At 40.6% G+C, this 16,883-nt stretch overlaps 1 protein-coding gene across 14 annotated transcripts in view; it reads left to right on the top strand.

Annotated features, from left to right (window-relative positions):
* Positions 1-16,883, top strand: part of DST (dystonin) — a 469,784-nt gene that overhangs the window by 28,039 nt on the left and 424,862 nt on the right. The gene's annotated exons all lie outside the window — the stretch shown is intronic.

The raw sequence follows: 16,883 nt of genomic DNA, 5'->3' as shown, positions 1-16,883 counted from the left end.
TGTGTTTCTTCTTTATATGCATAGTAACATACAATAAACACTGTTCTGCATATTGTTTTATTCACTTAATGTATCTTGGAGCATCTTCTATAGAGAGTGCTCTACTTTTTATAGGTACCCAGTTTCCTATTGGATGTAAAATATAATTTACCTAACTATCCCATTATTGGTGACATTTGAACATTTTCTAATTTTTATTACAAACAGTGCTTAAATGTAAAACCATAGTCTTTTCACATGTGTGCAGATGTACGTATCTATAAGATGAACTCCCAAAAGAAGAATTATGGGGTCAACATTTCAAGTATTTCAATTTTGATAAATAGTATCACAAGGCCCTCCATCATGGTCTGTTTTAATTACTGAGGCTTCCTAATATGTCTTCTCTTATTGGAAGGCTCTTTGGCTTGGCTATTACTATTTTTTTCTCTTTTATATGAATATCAGAATCAGGCTACCTAATTCTAAGTTAAAAATTAGTATTTTTATTGAGACCATGTTAAACGTGAATTTTGTTAAAGGAGAACTGAATCTTTGTGATTTTGAGTTTTCCTATCTAATAATTGGTATGCTTTTCTATTTTAAATTCTTCTTTTGTGAAAGAGTCTTTTTCATGTATCTCTTCCACATCTCTTGTTAGGATTATTTCTAGATTTTATCTTTTTGGTTGTGATTAAAAGCGGGTTTTTTTTTTTTTTCATTATATTTTCTGTTTGTAGTTTCTATATATAAAAACTATTGGTTTTGTTATCTTAACCTTTTAATCTGCTAACTTACTTATTTTAATATCTGTAGGACTTTCCAGTGTAATCTCTTGGGTTTTCCAGGTACACAAACATCATCTGGGGGCACGTGGCTGGCTCAGTCACTAGAGCATGTGACTCTTGATCTCAGCCCAGCAAGTAGGAGCCCCACATAGGTTTAGAGATTACTTAAAAATAAAATCTTAAACAAACAAAACAATAAACATATCTGCAAGTACAGATTATTGTACATCTTCCTTTCCTATTGTGCATTTTCTATTTCTTTCATGGGTAAGTTTCTTTTCGCTAGGACATCCAGCAAAATGTCAAATAATAGTAATAAGAGTAGGTATCATTTTCTGGTGCCTCACTTTACTGAGAAACTCTTTGGTATTTCCCTGGTAAGCATAAGTTGGGTTTTAGGTTGACATAAAAAGATTTTTTTAAAAGAGATTTTATTTATTTATTTGAGAGAAGAAAGAGAGCGTGAATAGGGGCAGAGGAAGAAGCAAACTCCCCACTAAGTAGGGGAGCTGGATGCGGGACTCCGTCCCAGGACCCTGAGATCATGACCTGAGCTGAAGGCAGACACTTAACCGACTGAGCCACCAAGGTGTCCTGACATAAAAACATTTTATTATGTTTCAGAACTCTCCATCTGTGCTGGTTATGTATGTATGTATGTATTTATGTATGTATGTATGTATTTTCTGTTTTCAGCTTCACCTTGCCCTTGTATATGATAGCCTCTGGAGTTAGGATGAGATTCTGCAGACTACATCTCCTAGAGCTTTTGACATCGGCTTCCTGTTGGGATCTGTCAATAGAGGGCACTAGAGAGAGCTGGAGGGTGAGAGGAGGGAGAAGAGTTTCCGGTCTCTCGCTCTTCCTGTCAGAGGTTTCCCAGTCCAGGTATCTTACCACAGCCTCTAGTGTTTTCTGTAGACAGCCAGAACCAGCTTCATCACTTCCCCTCATAGGTGCTGGAAGAAGCCAGGCGGTGGTCCCTCCCCAGAGGTGCGAGCCCCAACCCAGAGGCACTGTCCTCCCCTGAGCTCCTGAAGAATGGTAGCTGAGCAGTGTGCTTTGTGGGGCCTCTCCTTTGAGCTACCACACTGTTGTAACCTAACCTCTTCCTGCCCCTCAACTTAGAGGTGGTAGCTGCATTTATTATCTCAGTGGTTACCTCTGTGTCCTCTTTTTGCTGTTCTAGTCCTCCAACACCTGTTTTACCAATTCCCTTTATTAAATTCCCTCCGCTGAGCTCATTCCCTCTGATGAGCTGGTGAGCTTTCTGCTTCCCTGAAAGGACCCTGTCTATGACTCATCTATTCTTACTTTATTGAATGTTGTGATCCAGATTGTTTTCTGAAAAATTTTCCTCAATGTTTTTTCTGTTCCAATGGGGATGATTGTGTGGGTTTTCCTTTTAGACCTGTGAAATATAATAGTGGATTTTTCTAACACTGGACTTTTCTTGAATTTCTGTAATAAATCCCCCTTCAGGGGCATGTGGGTGGCTCAGTCAGTTAAGACCTGCCTTTGGCTCAGGTTATGATCTCAGGGTCTTGGGATTGAGCCCCGCATTGGGCTCTTTGCTCAACAGGAAGCTTGCTCCTCCCTCTCCTCCCTGCTTATGCTCTCTGTCGCTGTCTCTCTCTCTCTCTCAAATCAATAAAATCTTAAAAAAAAAAAAATCCCCCTCCATCATGTGTTCTTTTAATTGGCTGCCAATTCTTCTTGTTAATATTTTCATTACGATTTTTGTATTAATCTTTATACTTGAGATTGGTCTGAAGTTTTCTCTTTTCAGGAAATCTGTTTTCAGATTATTTCAGATTACCTGTTTTCAGGAATCTCTTCTCAGGTCATCAGGGTTCTATTTCAGTGTTGTTATTTGCTTCATAACATTTTTGGGTTTCCCATGTTTCTTCTAAACTCTGGAACAGTTCAGATGGCATTTTACATCAGGCTTTCTTGGTTTCTCTTGTTGTTTTATGGGGTTTTCACTTCTTAAGGTTTGGTGGCATCCCCTTTATGAGATTTTCTGGGTCTGGTGCTAGTTTGGTATCATATAGTGGGAGATTATTTTATTAAATGTATCCAGAATGGCTAAAAAAATGTTTGATGCTGCATTAGCTGAGCTAGTTGAGAAAAGGTGGTCCATAGCAAACTGAAATAGGTAGGGTATCTCTGGTGCCTTTTAATCCCATAATTATCTTACTATGTCTTCACGTAATTTTCCCTCTTACCTGCTCTTCTTTTCCATCCTATTCTGATGCCAGTCCCTGCTGAGATTACCTACTCTGAACTGATATGACCTTTCCGGTATCACATATTTGCATTTTAATAGTGGAATCATGAATATGGTCATGACAGGATCTTGGGTTCTGGTATGTTTTATGTTTTGTATCCCCTGTGTCGTCTGTTCTCCAAGTACGCTTACATCTGAGGTGAGGCATAACTGTCCTAGGTTGAGAAGACTGCATCCTTCCACTGACTCAGTCAAACAGGTTTAATAAGCTTTCCACTCAGAAACCTGAGGGGATCTCCTGCCTTCCTTTAAAAACTACCCCAAAACATCAGGATCACCAGCTACCTTGGAGGAAGTAAAGGAAAACTGGAAGAATGCCTTGTTCAAGTTTCTGATCTCATCTCTAGTCTCCCAGCTCATCAATTATTTTTAGGGCTTTCATGCATCCTCCTCTTTCTGACCAGTGGGCCTTCTCTTGCCCTTGACCTTGTAGAATCCTTACTCATTTTTGAAGCAGTGACTCTGGCTTTTCTTACAGTGGAGCCCCCCTTGCACCACCACACACAGACCACCTCCCCGATAATGTCTCCTGAGAACACTTCTTTATCTTTCCTTCATTGCTTCATTTGCTTTTAAGTCTGTGTTGTTCCTGAGGGTGCACTGGGTCTTCATTTCTGTTTTCAGTGCTTAGTACAGTGCTGCACAGATAGGACTCTAAAGGGACTTCAGTATCAGGTACCAAATGCTAAAAGGTGGGTTTTGAACAATTCACTTACACTGTATGAAAGTAAACGTAATGTTTCATTCAGAGTGAATTTAATTTATATTTGATTTATGTCTACAGTGCAGATGCTTTTCTGACAACACACCTTTTTCAGTCTGCTTAATCAGAAGATGTATATCAGAATAAATCAGAAAGTTTTCAAGGCTTTGAAAGTCTACAGTTCTCTGGTAGCTTTATAATAATCCACCTTTTGTATCAGGACGCTTGTGTTTGTTTTTCCTGCATCAGGAAATTCTGTCCTGCTTCAGGAAATGATGATAGTAGAGATAAGACAATGAGTGGGAATAATAAGAGCTGCTAAAAATATCTCCATTGGGAGAGGAGATGACCTGAAAGCAGAGGATTACGTTGAGGGGTTTGAGCGAAATTAAAGCTCTTTCCATGATGCCTCCACCTAGAAAGCATAAATATAGAGCATGGGATTATGTTTAGCTTGAATGTTTTCCCATCTTGAGCTGCTAGAAAAATTTTAATTGGCAATCTGTGTTTGGATGACAGCGGGAGGATTTAGAATTCTTTGGAGCCTCTTTAGCCACAAAAGTTATTCAGGCACATAGAAATATTATTATCCTTATCTTACTGCTCCACTGATGTAACCTGCCCAAGGTATACCTTAATGCATTAACATATTTATGTACTCTTTATTCTTTACTCTCTAGGTAGAGAGTAAGTTTTAGTTTTCTCTTTCTTCTCAGTGTACTCAATTATGTTTAGTTGTGTTGGATTGTGTAGGGACAGTGGGACCGTTTTGGAGAAAAATTACAAATATATCTATGCTTTTTATTGAATTACATTAATAGTTAAAATTAGCCACTTTAAAGGGTTTGACAGTACCCCCCAAATAAGGAAAAATTGTCTGACAGCGACAGTATAAATTTGCTAACCTTATAACCTTACTTCAGAAGTGTTACTTCTTTTGGCAAGACAATTTGGTTTTATCAGCTGTGAAATAGGAAGACCGATTCTTACCTGTAAATCAGTATGAGTGCCTTTATTCCTATCCCACAGAGTTAGTTTCTGTTTCCCTTTAGGGAGTGGGGAATGTGGGTGGAGGATAGAAACTGAGGGGAATATATCTTATGGTTTCTCCAGCTGGAGTGTCTTCCCAGGAAGATGTGCCTCCTTTCCAAAAGCTACACAATGTGAAAACAATTGTTGCCGCCTTTACTTAGAATAAATGCACCCTGGATCCCAGTAAAAGTTCTAGCAGTGGAGGGTTTAGCTGAATGCCCCCAACTCTGGGGAGGCCAGGGCTCTGTCAAGTGTCAGGCCAGACCTCTTGGCCCAGGCCTTTCTCTCTCTTTTTTTCTTTATCTCTCTCTTTTTTCCCCCCTTGATCTCTGTACATCGTAAGGAGAGGAGCTTTCTCCTCTTGTTCCTCTGTCCTAGACTTCGCCCCCATCCCTTCCCAGCCCCCACCACTAGGCATCCTGTGAAGGTCAGTGCTTTTCTCCTTTTCTGCCATCTCTGAGAAGGGTAGAGTGAACTTGGATTCGTGATTGCTGGTTTTGCCAGGTTCTTCAAAGTCTAGATGAAAAAGTAATACTCTTCCTATTAAATGCTATTCTGGCTATATGTTTTTTGTGACCTGTTGGCCCAGCGTTACTATGCTAAGACAGCTTTTTAAATTAGCCAGGCATTAAGGTGTCCAAATCAGTGTTCCTTAACCCCTTTGAAAAAAAGCAGACACACATATGTTAGTTCAATCAAAGTTGGGCCTGAAATGGAATGTTATTTATTTATTTAAGAAGATTTTATTTATTTATTTGACAGAGAAATAGATCACAAGTAGGCAGAGAGAGAGGAGGAAGCAGGCTCCCCGCGGAGCGAAGAGCCCAACTTGGGGCTCTATCCCAGGACCCTCGGATCATGACCTGAGCTGAATGCAGAGGCTTTAACCCACTGAGCCACCCAGGTGCCCCTGAAATGGAATGTTTTAATCTGTATCTTCTCTTACCTCATAAAATTAAATAAACAATTTTTTAAAAAAGCAAATATTTGTACTTTGGATTTTTCTTTTTTTTCACTTCTTTTCTTTCTTTCTTTCTTTCTTTCTTTTTTTTTTTAAGATTTTATTTATTTGAGAGCAAGAGAGAGAGAGAGAACGTGAGCAGGGTGAAGGGCAGTGGGAGAAGCAGACTCCCTTCTGAGCAGGGAGCCTGATGTAGGGCTTGATCCTGCGCCTCTGGGATCATGACCTGAGCTGAAGGCAGATGTTTAGCCAACTGAGCCATCCAGGAGCTCCAGGATTGCATATAAAACTGCATATAGAACTGGTAGCTCCTTTGCATACGTTTCCTACAATGCTCCTAGAAATGTAGTTTTCACTCCTTTTTTGGAGGTGCTCTAATCGCAAAAGGGGGTAAGCAGAATCAAGTCCCTTTCCATCATGCAAGAATGCAGACTCTCATGTTAGCTTACCTCTTATTAAAAAAAATTTTTATACTATAAATGAGAAGTTATTTAGGAACATTTTAGGGTATGTAAGGTAAAACGAGAGATCTTTCTTGTACTGTGGAAGTAGCTTGTACTTCTTTTTTTTTTTTTTTTTTAAAGATTTTATTTATTTATTTGACAGAGAGAGATCACAGTAGGAGAGAGGAAGGGAAGAGATCACAGAGAGAGGAAGGGAAGCAGGCCCCCTGCTGAGCAGAGAGCCCGATGTGGGACTCGATCCCAGGACCCTGAGATCATGACCTGAGCCGAAGGCAGCGGCTTAACCCACTGAGCCACCCAGGCGCCCCAGTAGCTTGTACTTCTGATGGTTAAAATAAGCGACATGTTTAAAAACTAGATGATTTTGTACATTCACTGCTAAAAATGTCTCTTTCTCTAGATATGTTTCATTTATTGCTTTTATCAAATTTCCTTCACCATAAAAGGACATTAGTAGAAACCTAAGATGACCAAAGCTGAGATAAAACAATATAAATTGTGTCAGTCATCCTCTCAGATTTTCTTGTTTAAGCATGTTGACTTTAGAAAAAAGAGCCAGCTATTCTGCCAGCAAAATAAGCTTATTTGGGAATAGCAGAGAATGGCAATTCAGCACACAGAAAAAACCATAACAAGTCTGGAGAACAGGAGAGAGGGGCTTGCTTTTAGAGGGGAAAGGAGGAAGCTGAAGGGGCTATTACAGCTTCTCACTGGCTGACTGTGGCAGTTTCTCATTGGCCAGGCTGTTGCTGGGCAAGAAGTTTTTCCTTCTTCCTGCTGGGTTAGGTTAAATAAGCTTCTTCCTTTTGGGGTGTGTGAGGTATGCTTCTTAAGGTGGGTGGTGGTGCACAAGAGCTCTCCTTTCAGGGTTTCTTGACTCCTTTTTAATGAGCTTTCCTTTGTTTATTTTTCACATTATCCATACTCCCCTTGATCAAGATCTTTGCTTGAAAGCATTGCTAATCAAGAGTTAGGATTTTTTATTTAGTGGTTTCATACACTAAAGTAATATCATCCTTTAGTGCCAGAAGGACCTTACTTGATTGTCATGTCTCAGTTGGAAGAAAAGTGTGCAGACTGAAACCACTGAGGTCACATGTGAGTAACAAGGAAGGGTAGAAGGGAGAATTCTCAGGCATTTCTCATCTGAGGTTTATATCTTAAGCATTATATCTTAACTCATTGATAATTAAATAGCTTTTATCTCAAGAGGTGAGAGTTTATGAGTTCCAAAAAGGGTAGAACTGAGGTTCAGAATGACCAATGGCAGTGCTTTTGGCTAGCATACAGATGTTGCCAGTTGAGTCTTAATGCTAGAATGTCTTCTGCTAACCCTGCGGATTACGGGTAAAGGTTAGACTGGCCAAACAGCACAGGCTTGTTGAAGCACTTGACTGGTGAAGTGAGTTCCCTGGTTATGAAGTGTAAGGGGCATTCCCAAGTAGGAATGATATTTTAAAACACACAAACCTGGGGCGCCTGGGTGGCTCAGTGGGTTAAGCCGCTGCCTTCGGCTCAGGTCATGATCTCAGGGTCCTGGGATCGAGTCCCGCATCGGGCTCTCTGCTCAGCAGGGAGCCTGCTTCTCTCTCTCTCTCTCTCTCTCTGCCTGCCTCTCTGCCTCCTTGTGATCTCTGCCTGTCAAATAAGTAAATAAAATCTTAAAAAACACACACACACACAAACCTTTGCCAAGACATGTTTATACCCACAAGACAGGGTAAACTGTATAAAATCCGTCTGCCAAACCTCAAATGGTATACTGGGTAGTTTAAAGTGTGTAGGAGCAGTGAAGAGAGGTCTTCTTGAATTGTGTTTCAGGCAGGTGGGGCAAGCAAAGTCAACACTCTTTGTGGCCTTATATTTTAGTTCACAAAGATGATCAGTTTTTCAGTAGACCAATGATTCAATGATGTTCAGTAGTCAGTAATGGAAATTTTAGAGTCTTTGATGGGCCTGGATTATTATTTGGCCCAAGCCAGAGTTTTCTTTATCAAACTAAGAATTATTAGGTTTCCAATGTTGTTGGACATCTGTAAGTCAGTTCTTCTAGATTATCCTTTGGGAGAGCATCACTTTAAACCGTGTTGGAGATTTGGTCATTGATTCCTTCGAAAGCAGTGTCCTTTGTGGCAATATTTATGAGATTGTTTCCTTTAACCTCCAGAGAAGTCAAGTTTGGAATGCTCAGGGACTTTGATAATAGCTATTAATTGCTGGACATGAAGACCACTTTGAACTTTGTTCCCACTGGAAGTGAGGGAGCCTCACTGTCTCCATAGTATTCCAAAGCCCTGAGCTACTCCAAAAGTGTACCTGTTTCAAAAGGAATTGCAGTATACCCAGCAAATATTTATCAGTTTCATCGTTTAAATAAGAACTTTTGGTGAGAGGCACCTGGGTGGCTCATTGGGTTAAAGCCTCTGCCTTGGGCTCAGGTCATGATCTCAGGGTCCTGGGATCGAGCCCCCAGTTGGGCTCTCTGCTCAGCAGGGAGCCTGCTTCCCCCTCTCTCTCTGCCTGCCTCTCTGCCTACTTGTGATCTCTGTCAAGTAAATAAATACAGTCTTTAAATAAAATAAAATAAAATATCTATTTTCAAAACACCCTTTTTATACTGCAAATTTAAAAGAGCAATTACTTTTTTATTCATTATTCAAATATCACCTTTATTTTCTTGGTTTGTTTGAAAATATTTGCTACTGTGAGTTTCTTGTTATTACTGGAAGTTAGCAATTTTGGAACTTTGGAATTCTTATCTTTCTGTAACATAAAACAGCATAATTTATTTCTAATTTTGACAACTTAAGTGCCTTTAAAGGTAATTGAACTCTGGGGGCACCTGAGTGGCTCAGTCAGTTAAACATCTAACTCTTTTTTTTTTTTTTAATTTTTTATTTCTTTTCAGCATAACAGTATTCATTGTTTTTGCACCACACCCAGTGCTCCATGCAATCTCTGAACATCTAACTCTTGATTTTGGCTCAGGTCATGATCTCAGGGTTTTGAGGTCGAGCCCCATATCCGTCCCGTGTTGAGTATGGAGTCTGCTTGTGATTCTCCTTCTTCCCCTCCTCCTGCTCCCTCTCACTCTCTCAAATGAATAAATAAGATGTGCCTGGGTGGCTCAGTTGGTTAGGTGTCTGCCTTTGGCTCAGGTCATGATCCCGGGGTCCTGGGATTGAGCCCCCCTTGGACTCCCTGCTCATTGGGGAGCCTGCTTCTCCCTCTGCATGGCTTGCTCCCTCTGCTCTCTCTTGCTGTCTGTCAAATAAATAAACAAAATTTTAAAAAGAAAGAATACGTAAAATCTTAAAGATAAAATTTTATGATACAAATTTTTTTTACATTCATTTTTATAGTAAGGACTATGAATTTTTCCTCAAAATTCAATCTTCCCCTAGTTTTGTAATATGGATACTCTATGCTTATGAGTGGGCATATGGCGAAACAGCTAGAGCCTCCATTTCTCAGCCTCTCTTGCAGTTCTGTTAAGCTCTGGCCAATTGGATATAAGTGAAAGTGATGCATGCACATTTAGGTCAAGTCCTTAAAACAGAACTGCTTGTCTCCCACAGTCCCTTTCTTTCTTCCGTGCTTGGAAAGCAGCTGTGGTGGTGGTGAGCCAGTTTCAAATGTGTGAACAAGGAATACCTGAGCGGAAGGCAGAGTAGTGATAGAGTAGGATCCTGGCTCATTGGATGACCTCATGGATCAGAGCCACCTGTCAACTGAGAACTAGCCAGAAGAAAAATGAATTTCTATCTTGTTTGAGTCACCGTATTTTTCGATCTATTTGTGATAGTAGTTGGCCTGTATTTTACTATGCTTTTCATTTCATTAGAATGCAGTATGGAGTATATTCTATTTTTTTTTTTTAAGATTTTATTTATTTATTTGTCAGAGAGAGAGAAAGAGAGAGTGCTCACAAGCAGGCAGAGTGGCAGGCAGAGGCAGAGAGAGAAGCGGGCTCCCCGCCAAGTAAGGAGCCCAATGCGGGACTCGATCTCAGGACCTAGGATCATGACCTGAGCCGAAGGCAGCAGCTTAACCCACTGAGCCTCTCAGGCGTCACTATTCCTATTGCTATTGTAAAAAATTTTATGTGTTTATATGTTATTTTAAAAATAACCACACCAATTAAAGTATAGCAGTGTTCAGATACATATTCAAATATATGTAGAGATTTAATAAATGATAAAAATGACATTTGAAATCAATAGAAATGGATTGATAGTTCTTGAAGCTGGGTGGTGGGTACTTAGAGTTCTTTATACTCTTTTACTTTTTTTTTATATTTTGAAATTTTCTATAATAAAGAATAAACACATTTTAAAAAATTTAAAAATGAATAAAATAAACTCTTTAGAAGGAATATTCCAGTGGATGTTATCCACTTGGGAGGAAATAAAATTAGTCTATACCTCACACCATAGTTAAAAGTTAATTTCAGATGGCTTAAAAATATTATATTGATTCTAGATAGATTTTAAATATACACTTAAGGGACTTAAGGAAAAGAAGATTTGGGAGAACATTTTATAAATCTAGCAATTGGGAGAAATTTTCTAGGAAAAAAATTTAGAAGTCATAAAGGAAAAGATTGTCAGTTTTATACTTCTGTAAAATAAGATTAAAAGACAGGTTGCAACCTACATAAACGTACTTGCTGAATATATAGCAAAGAGTTAGAGTCATAGTCTATAAAAAGCTTCCATAAAATCAATATGGCAAATACATATAACTTATAGAAAAATTAGCAAAAGATGTGAACAGATAATTCAAAGAAAACAGAAAAAAAAAAAGGCTTATAAAAAACCTGAAAGGATTTCCAACCTTATGAATAAAAAATTTAAATTAAGAGTAGTTTTTTTTTTTTTTTTTTGCCTATCAGACTGGCAACAAACAAAAAGGTTGATACTATCCAGTGTTGATAGGGATAGGATTAAACAGACACTTTCCTAGTGTTGCTAGAAATGTAATTTGGTTCTACATTTTTAGAGACAAACCTGGAAGTATCTTTGCAATGTGATTTTTCTGTGGCCTGGCAATTCCTTCTAAGTAGAGATTTGTTAAAGATACATATGTATCTTGTTTATTGCACTATTTACAGTAGAAAGAAATAGAAATATCCCAAATTTTAATTTGTAGGAGAATAGTTGGCTAAAGTAGGGCATACCCAGATACTAGAAAATTGATCAGTCTTTAAAAAGAATGTACTATCTAATTTTAAATCTCTTTATATATTATTGTTAGATGAGAAGAGCAAAGTACAAAACAATATCTATAGCAAGGCCCTAGTTTTGTTAAAAATTTTTATTTATATGTAAGCGTAGGGGAAGAGACAGGATGTAATTTACTAACTTTGCAGTTATTACTGTGAGGGATGCATAAAAGAGACATGTTCATTTATATAGTTTGGAAAGAATGTGGTATATACTGTTCGGTGGGTTTAAGTTTCTAATTTGTTCTTTTCTGAAATTTTTAGACAAATCTTTCCAAAAGAAAAAATCAAACCCAGGACACATTGAGAAGCTGCTTGTGCCATATATGTGTAGGAACAAAGGACAGAAGGGGAAATGAAGCATGTCACTTGCCTTCATATGCAGGAATGCATTTAGGATAAGTCAAACTGTGATATATATTGTGAAAAAGCCACATTGAAATAAACACCACTTAAATCAATCGGATGGAAAAAGTCGACAGAATCATATGATCTAGGTTAAAAAGTTCATAGCTCTTGCCCAAATAGCTGCAAGTGAGGATAACACAATCTCTTTAAAGCTTTTAGCTGCTGCATCACCTTGGGAAAGAGTCAGTACAAGGTGACCGCTAAAGCAGGGATTTTGCTGATGTCCGTGTGACATATGCCAAAGACAGAGCAGAAATGAGCAGTAAAGGAGGTCATCGCCACCCTCTGAATCCACTAACGTTCTCACTCACAAATATTTCTCTCAGTCCTCTGAGGAACTGTCTTTGTTTGGACCTTGGTCCTATTTGCTCTCTCCACTCCTTTTTTTCTTTCTATTTACTTGGTATAAATTATCATAAGATTTTAGGTCATGAAAACATTTTTTTTTCCTTCTTGCTGATAAGTATGTCTTGCGAGTAAGCAGATTTTGAGAGGGCATGTGCTGCCAGAAAAGCATTTAAGACTTGAACATGGACCAAATACACATTCAATTAGTATCCTCAGGCCGAAGGGTCAGCTTTCAGACTGTGGGCAGAAATGGCCAGTCCTTCCTGCTCTGTGCATCCTCAGTGGGGGCCGTCCAAGTTTTGGAGACATTTCCGATCAGAGCAGTAGTTGCTGGAAGCCTCTGCCGGTGTTGTTTTTAGGCTTGCTTCAAAGGATTCGTGCCTGGGGCACGACGGTGAGCTTGAGGAGCATTCCTCTCAGGACTCCTGGCCTGGGGCTCTGTAAATGACTACCCTGCTTTACTGTTTTAGTCCACAGCTCACCTTTGGGACTGAAATCCTGCCCTAAACTCCAGCCCAAAAGCCTGAAGAGCTTTTGTTAACTTTATACATACGCGGGATTGTTGTTCAAATGCCTTTTATTTGCTAGATCCTGGGGAAGGTCAAGAATTCAGAGTGGAAGGGAGGCAGGCAACAGTGAGGACACTTAGGGATCTTGGGGCCTTTACCCCTTTTGGTGGCCCAGGTTCTGCTATGCCTGAACTATCAACAAGTACCTGCCTGGCTTTGAGTATTGGATGCCTGACGCTCTCACGGTTGTGCCAAACTGCTGCCTCCTGCCCCAGACGTGCTCGGGACCCTTACCCGGCCCACTTGCTCCTTCCCCCCATTAGCGGTCTGCCGCTCCAGCTAGTGAGCCCTCCTCCGTGCTGTGGCGCAATCTGCCTGAGTCATGATGGAGTCAGCGTCGGTTGAGGAATTTCTCGTAGAAACTGTAGAAACCGTACTTTATTGCGATTGTTGTTGGATTTCAAGAATAACGTACTACTGGAGCTGGTTCGGGATGCTATTGATACTGCATTCTTCCTTCTTCCTTGGTGTAGAGCGTTAGCTGTTCAGTTTGCACACACAGTTGGATCTTTATTTTGTCCTCTCTTGTGTCTTGAGTTGTTTTTGATGCGTTCCTTGATAAATTGATTTGATCTTCTTAAAGGCTTTGATTTTGTAGGTTATTCAGGATGCCTTTGAAGACTCTGTAACAATGTTAGCACTTGGCTCTGACCTGTTGCAAATTAGCACTTCCCCTCCCCCCCATATTTTCCTCTCATTTCCTTTCTTTCCTTCCCTGGCTTCACCCTTTCCCACTCCCACATTTTCTCCTGCACAGCCTCAGCAGTCTCCTGTGCTTTTCCTGTGGCTCCTTTTTCTCTCCTCATGCCCCTGTGTGCTGCTTTCTTACGACTGGCCTTGCCGCTTTTGCTCACTGAGGCTAATGGCCTTTGCATAGTGTGACTATTTACAACTTTAGAAATCTTGCTGTTTGGGTGGTATTTGGCTTCTTAGCATTTGCAACTGGGAATTTGTAAACACCTCATAAGACACGATTCCTTATTTCATATTTCCTTGCTTCTTACCTTGCAAAGGACATTGTCTGATATATTCATGTTTTTAAACTGTGTCTCTTTATTTTGTAGACATGGCTGTTGGTAATAATGTCTATGAGTGGTAGCTCGGAAAGAGCTGCATGCAAACAGATTGTGTTCACATTTAAGGAATCATCTATAGGACCCCTTGATCTGCAATTATGAAGGCTGAGTTCTGATTTGTTGGTTGCTCTGCTATTTATAGAGCCTGTCATTGCGCATGACCGTCTGTGCCCGGGGCTGGGGCCCGGTTGCCAAGAGGCGCTGAGCTGAGCTCCGGCTGTAGTGAGAGCAGATTGCACTGACTGCTCCGGTTTCCCAGGCAGCCTTCCTCTCTTGGCCTCCTTAGCTGCGAGTAGAGCTTCAGCTTCCCTCTAGGACTCTGTCTGCTCCCCACTGGACTTCCCAATGACAGCTGCTTCCACATCCTCTTGCTACCTGTTTTTGATGGATACGCTGCCCAGTATTTTGCTGTTACTCTAATTTTTTTGTAACGATTGATTTGCTGTCTTCGGGAAGCTCTTTACTGCTGATTCTTTCTTGTCAGTGAATGTTAAATATGACTCGTAAGCGATTGATGGCCCCGTTTAGGAAATCAGTCTCATGTTGGTGGCACGTCAGCTTCCTAAGAAAAGACTTTGAGGTGGAGATTATGTGCAGGGGATTGTACTGGGGTGGGGGGGGAGGGCTGCCCTTGAGAACAACACCTAAATGCAAGGAGGGAAGCAGGATGGCCAGACAGAGAAGTGGAATTGTGATGTATGCGCTTGCTGATCCCACAAGTTCCAGAGCTGAGAGTCCCTTCAGAAAAGTCCCTCACTGAGGCAAGCACTCAGCCTTGTATTGACCAAGATTGGCCCTGGGGAAGGGGGTTGACTGTAGGCTAAGCAGCTAGCTCTCTAGCTGAGGGCAGTTGCCACAAGGGACTCTGGTGAAAGCCAGGAGCTGCCATCACTCCTAGCAGCTGGGGAAATAAGTACCTCATGAATGAAAGATTCGGGTGGTACCCCACAGTGACCACTAAGATGTTCTTGTTCTGGTTCTGCTACTGTGCATGCAGTTTCTACCCTACTTTTGGCTTGATTTTAATACCAATGCAGCATGAGGTCCAGACTCTGAGGGAGGGTCTCTGCAAAGCTGAGATACCTATTTTCTTTTTATGGCTTATTTTGGTCAAAAACGGGGTGTTGAGGAGTCCTATCTAAGAGAAAGATGAGTGTAGGTCAGTTTCAACAGAATAAGCCTTGCCTTCCTGGACAGCCACTGCCCACAAAATTCACTGTCACTCTGTGCTGATGGCTTTATCTCTAAAAACTAAAGTGGGAGGTAGGAAGGGTGAAGGATGGAAACTAGTTGTGCCAAAAGCAGCGTGATAAATTTGTGCAAACCTTTTGTTTGGTGTGACAGTCCGAATATAAAAAATATCAGGGAGTAGCCATAATCCTTTTAGAAAAATAATGCACGTGCATCCTTTAGTAATATTGTTTATGTGGCTGATGAAACGGCAGAACAGATGTTGTTTAATCTGCGTATGAAACCACAAGCAGATGGGGTAGACCTGGCTGCCGGAGGGAAGTTAAACTAACTTTATATTTCATAGACTAGGTTGTTGAGGGAGACCACGGATTGTAGACCAAAACACCGAGTCAGAGTTACTTTTTAGTCTATGATGGAAGCAGAGTGCTCAAGGCCCTACAGAATCCTCTAGAGCAGGGGTTGGCAGAGTTTTTCTGTTAAAGCCCAAATCATAATAATTTTTGACTTGGAGGCCATGTGAATCTTTTGCATCTATTCATCTCTTCTTTTGTGGCACAGAAGTGGCCATAGATAATACATACATGAGTGGGTATTCCAATATAACTTGGAAAAATAGTGAGTCAGTTTTGGCCATAGTTGCTGACACCTGATAGAGAGTATGGGTCAGGTTGCCTGAGTTTCAATCCCAGGGAAATGTCGATTTTCTCATCTGTAAAGTGGACATCAAAATAGTATCTGCTTCCCAGACATATTATAAGAAATAATGAGATCAAGCATGCACGGTGTTTGATACTAGAAATGAACATTATTTCTGCACCTATAAAGAATTAAAATTGAATGTAGTTAACAGCTGAACGATGTTGGGAAAACATGAGATAAATGGGACAAATTATGTTTCACTACGTAGTATGTTGTGTAAATGGAACTCTTTTTGTCTGAGTCTGGCCAGAGGCCCCCAAGTATTGTGGTTGGTAAGGCTCGCGTTGTCAGTGAGAAGATCTAGTCCCCTTCTTGCTGAGGGGGTAGCTATAAAACTGAATTTGCCAATAGCTCTGTGGCAGTTTTGCTATTGCTTACCGATATCTATGCTCTCTTTTTTCTGGGCACAGGACTGAAATACGTTTTTTACTTTCCCTTGCAGTTAGGTGATGGCCATGTAAGTGAGTTCTAGTTAATGAAATGTAAGGAGAAATGATGACTGCCATCTATAGGCCTGGCATATATAGGCCTGGCCATCTATAGGCCTGGCCTTCGGAAAACCTCCCACATATCCCTGTCTCTTTCTCCCTAAACTAGTAGAGTGGAGAGGATGTTGCTGATTCAGAGGCACAAGATGGATGGTGCCTTGCACCCTAAATGACTCCAGGGAGCAGAGTACCTCTGCTCTTTGCTGATCCATGATCGAGACGTACTGAGATTTTGGCGTTGCTTGCCTCAGCAATTAGCCTATGCTGCCATTTATAATCACCCATCACCGATTTTAGGCTAAATGGATAAAGGCTGAGGATCAAGTTATGAGAGATTAGAGCTGTACTATTAATAGAACCTTCCATGAAAATGGAAAAGTTCTATCTGCATCATCCAATACTACTAGCCACATGGGATACTGAACAATTGAAATGTGGCTAGTATGCCTGAGGAACTGAATCTGTAGTTTAATTTGAATTAAAATTTAAGTGCAAACAGCCACCTGTGGCTAGTAGCTACCCTACTGGATAGTTCAGGATTAGAATCTGGAAAGTGACTTAGCAGTGTTCTCGAGGCTCACCCTAAGCCCTCTTTAGCCTTGCAAGAGTGACCTTAGGGAGACCCCTGGGAAAGCTTGACTTGTGTTCTCAGAGTCCATG

The sequence above is a fragment of the Mustela lutreola genome, chromosome 6, assembly GCF_030435805.1.
Source record: "Mustela lutreola isolate mMusLut2 chromosome 6, mMusLut2.pri, whole genome shotgun sequence".
In the NCBI taxonomy this organism is placed as follows: Eukaryota; Metazoa; Chordata; class Mammalia; order Carnivora; family Mustelidae; genus Mustela; species Mustela lutreola.
This window is presented reverse-complemented; position numbering and strand designations above follow the sequence as displayed.